Source organism: Aegilops tauschii, chromosome 3 (assembly GCF_002575655.3).
Source record: "Aegilops tauschii subsp. strangulata cultivar AL8/78 chromosome 3, Aet v6.0, whole genome shotgun sequence".
In the NCBI taxonomy this organism is placed as follows: Eukaryota; Viridiplantae; Streptophyta; class Magnoliopsida; order Poales; family Poaceae; genus Aegilops; species Aegilops tauschii.
The window spans coordinates 441,952,693-441,957,524 of NC_053037.3; positions in this window are offsets into that span (position 1 = coordinate 441,952,693).

The following is a 4,832-nucleotide window of genomic DNA, read 5'->3' on the forward strand; positions in this document are numbered from 1 at the left end:
TATTTTCGGGAAGGGTCTATGTAAGAGCTTTGATTCAGCAAACTCCACATACTCAACTATCATTTAATCTTTCACAATTCCTAACACTCATGTGATATTTATGGGTTCAAAGTTTTAATCGGACACAAAGAAAGATAGGGGCTTATAGTTTCGGCTCCCAACCTTTTACCTCAAGGGTAATGTCAACAATAATAATTTATGAAAACCTACATCCAAGTGGATATATATATCCGAATCGCTCCAACACAAAGTTCTTGCCAAAGGAAAAAGTGTAAAAAGGAAAGGTGATGATCACCATGACTCTTGTATAAGGGTAGAAGATAAAAGTAAAAGATAGGCCCTTCGCAGAGGGAAGCAGAGGTTGTCATGCGCTTTTATGGTTGGATGCACAAAATCTTAATGCAAAAGAATGTCACTTTATATTGCCGCTTGTGATAAAGACCTTTATTATGCAGTCTGTCACTTTTATTTCTTCCCTATCACAAGTCCGTATAATGCTTATTTTCTTTGCACTAATAGATCATACATATTTAAGGAGCAATTTTATATTGCATTCACCGATGACAACTTACTTGAAGGATCTTACTCAATCCATAGGTAGGTATGGTGGACTCTCATGGCAAAACTGGGTTAAGGAATGTTTGGAAGCACAAGTAGTATCTCTACTTGGTGCAAAGAATTTGGCTAGCATGAGAGGGAAAGGCAAGCTCAACATGTTGGATGATCCAAGACAATATAACATTTCGGATATAGGAAAACATAATCCATTAAGTTGTCCTCCTTGTCCAACATCAACCTTTTAGCATGTCATATTTTAATGAGTTCTCAGAATTACAAAATATGTCCAAGATAGTATATTTATATGTGAAATCTCTCTTCCTTCGATATTCTTTCATGAATTGTTCAAGTGACCAATTCTGCGTTTGCTAACTTTCAATAAGTTTACTACCTATACTTATTCTGTGTGAAGTCATTACTCCCCATGGTATAAGGATATGAAACATATACAAATTCAGATTTATGATATTCAATTCATTCAACCATTTACTCATAGGATATATGTGCAGCACGTGAGTAAATGACAAACTACTCCAAAAAGATATAAGTGAAGAGCACTGAGTAGTCAAATAATTAACTAGCCATGGGAGGATTCTTTTTCATTCAAGATTGCAGATCCAATGATTTGATTCAAACAGCAAGTAAAATTTAAAATACGCTCCAAGCAAAACTCACATCATGTGATGAATAAAAATATAGCTCCGAGTAAGGTACACCGATAGTTTTGAAGGCAAAAGAAGGGATGCCTTCCGGGGCATCCCCAAGCTTAGGTGCTTGAGTCTTCCTTGAATATTACCTTGGGGTGCCTTGGGCATCCCCAAGCTTAGGGTCTTCCCACTCCTTATTCTCCTCATATCGTTATCTCACCCAAAGCTTCAAAACTTCAATCACACAAAACTTAACGAAACTTCGTGAGATAGGTTAGTATGATAAAGAGTAAACCATTAACTTTGGTACTGTCAAAGACAAGTTTCATAATTTTTCCCACAAAATGTCTACTGTACCATATCATTTCTACAATTTATATTGAGAAATATAAGCCATAGAAACTAGAAAACAAGCAAACTATGCAATGAAAACAGAATCTGTCAGAAACAGAACAATCTGTAATGATCTGAACAGCAACCATACTGCTGCTACTCCAAAAATTATGAAATAAATTGGTGGACGTGAGGAATTTGTCTATTAATCTTCTTCAAAAAGAATCAACTCAAAATCACTCTTCTGTAAAAAATGGTAGCAAATCTCGTGGGCGCAAAGTTTCTGTTTTTTTACAGCAAGATCACATTAACTTTCACCCAAGTCTTCCCAAAGGTCTTACTTGGCACTTTATTGAAACAAAAGATATAAAACATGATTACTACAGTAGCTTAATCATGTAAACACACAAAAACATTAAGGGTAACTATTGGGTTGTCTCCCAACAAGCGCTTTTCTTTAATGCCTTTTAGCTAGGCATGATGATTTCAATGATGCTCACATAAAAGATAATAATTGAAACATAAAGAGAGCATCATGAAGAATATGACTAGCACATTTGAATCTAACCAACTTCCTATGCCTAGGGATTTTGTGAACACATAATTTATAGGAACAAGAATCAACAAGCATAGGAAGGCCAAACAAGAATAACTTCAAAACTTTAATCACATAGAGAGGAAACTTGATATTATTGCAACTCCTACAAGCATATATTCCTCCCTCATAATAATTTTCAGTAGCATCATGAATGAATTCAACAATATAACAATCACATAAAGCATTCTTTTCATGATCTATAGGCATAGAAATTTTTCTACTCTCCACATAAGCAAAATTCTTCTCATTCGGAATAGCGGGATCACTAGTTCCTAAAGTTGACACTCTTCCAAACCCGCTTTAGATGATACTATTATTCATACTCCAAAATATATAAGTGAAGGTCATGGAGAATTCTACAATTAATATAGACTAACCAATATCCAAGCTCAAAATATATAAGTGAAGCACACGAAGCATTCTATAAAACCGTACTCAAAAGATTTAAGTGAAGCACAAAGAGCAATTCTATAAGATCATACTTAAAAGATATAAGTGAAGCACATGAAGTATTCTATAAATCAATGAAGGGCTATCTCATACTAGCATGGTTCTTAAATGAAAAACAAAAACACAAAGGACACAAATCATGTGAACAAAACAAAAACCGAGGTACACCGATATTTGTTGAAGAAGAAAGATGGGATGCCAACCGGGGCATCCCCAACCTTAGATGCTTGAGTATCCTTTTAAATATTTACTTGGGGTGCCTTGGGCATCCCCAAGCTTGAACTCTTGCCTCTCTTTATTCTTCTCATATTGATAGCTCCTCGATCTTCAAACACTTCATCCACACAAAACTTTAACAAAAACTTTGTGAGATCCGTTAGTGTAATAAAGCAAACTACCACTTTAAGGTACTGTAATGAACTCATTCTTTATTTATATTGGTGTTAAACCTACTCTATACCAACTTATCTATGGTTCATACCCCCCTATACTAGCCATAGTAGATTCATCAAAATAAGCAAACAACACGCGAAAAACAGAATCTGTCAAAAACAGGACAGTCTGTAGTAATCTGGAAGTTTAGTAAACTTCTGTAACTCCTAAAATTATGAAATAAATTTGAAAAATTGAAAAATTTGTACAGAAGTAATGTGCAAAAAGTTTCAGACCGATTTGACCTTCCAGTAAAAAAATGTAAAATCACGCGCTACAACCAAAGTTTCTGTTTTTGTTCTGCACATAGTAAACAAGCAATCTAATCATCCTAAAACCAAAGCTTGGCACATTATTTTTATAATACAATGGATATACACAAGGGTATAATTATTTACAGAGAAACTTCCATGAAAAATTCTACACTGTTTCCGTGAGCATGAACACAAGTTCTCAAGGTCGACCCTCACTTCTTCAATGCATAACTTTCCAATCACTTCTCTTTTTGAAAAACTTTTTAGGCAAGGAAGGCAGGTAATTTTTTTTGTATTTTCATTCTTAATTTTTTTTTGTATGTTTCACCCACAACTAAACAGAAACAAAAAGGAAAAACAAAATCTACTTAGTGAAGAAAGCAAACAAGCACACACGAGAATATCAACCCCAGGCTATTGCTCCCCGGCAACGGCGCCAGAAAAGAGCTTGATAATCCCCAAGTGCAGGGAATCATCGTAGCAATTTCCAAATGTGGAAGTGATAAGTATGGAGTGTAGAACCCAGAAGGAGCTAAAGGTAAGATCAATATTCTCTCAAGTCCTATCTGCCACTGATACGACTCTACGTACACCGAACGTTTGCTTCCAACTAGATATGAGAAATAAAACTACGTTGTGGGTATGAAGAGGATAACTTTGCATGATATCGGAGAGCTAAAATATAAAAGTAGGTGTTGTTATCATAAAGTTAGAATATATTACTAAATATTATAGATAGCGAGTGTGGAATAATGATGGGTCGGTGTGCGGAATTATCCTAGGAAATTGTTAACTAGACCGGCAGTCGTCATTGCAATTTCATATGAGGGAGAGGCATAAGATAACATACTTTCTCTTCTTGGAACATATGCACTTAACCCAAAGACAATAGGACAGCACAAGCAACCCACTATAAGCGAATCCACTATAGACCAGCAGTCGTCACTGTCACTCAAGCAACCCACTATAAGCGAATCATAAACGTATTGCAACACCCTACAGCGGGAATCCCTCACGCTTGCGCGACACGGAGGGCACAATAGGACAGCACCAAAATAAAACATACAACTCGTACCAATCTAGATCATCAATCAACCCAAAGACAAAGGATATCTACTCAAAACATCATAAGATGGCAACACATCATTGGATCATAATATGTGGCATAAAGCACATGTTCAAGTAGGGATTACAACAGGGTGCAGCAGAGTCGACCGTGTAAAATAGATGAGGATGGTGATGATGATGGTGATGTTGATGAAGACGATCACCGCGGCAATGATTCCCCTCCCGATGGCACTCCGGTGCCACCGAGAGAGAGGAGGAGATGTTCTCCCCCTTGTGCTTCCTCCTCCATGGCCTCCCCCCTAGATGGGGAGAGGTTCTCCCTCTGGTCCTTGGCCTTCACGGCGATGATGGCCCCTCCGAGATCCTCCTCCATGGCCTCCGGTGATGATGGCCCCCTCCGGCAGGCTGCCAGAGAGGGCCTAGATTGATTTCTCATGGCTATAGAGGCTTGTGGCGGCTGAACTTCCGATCTAGGTTATTTTCTGGGGGGTT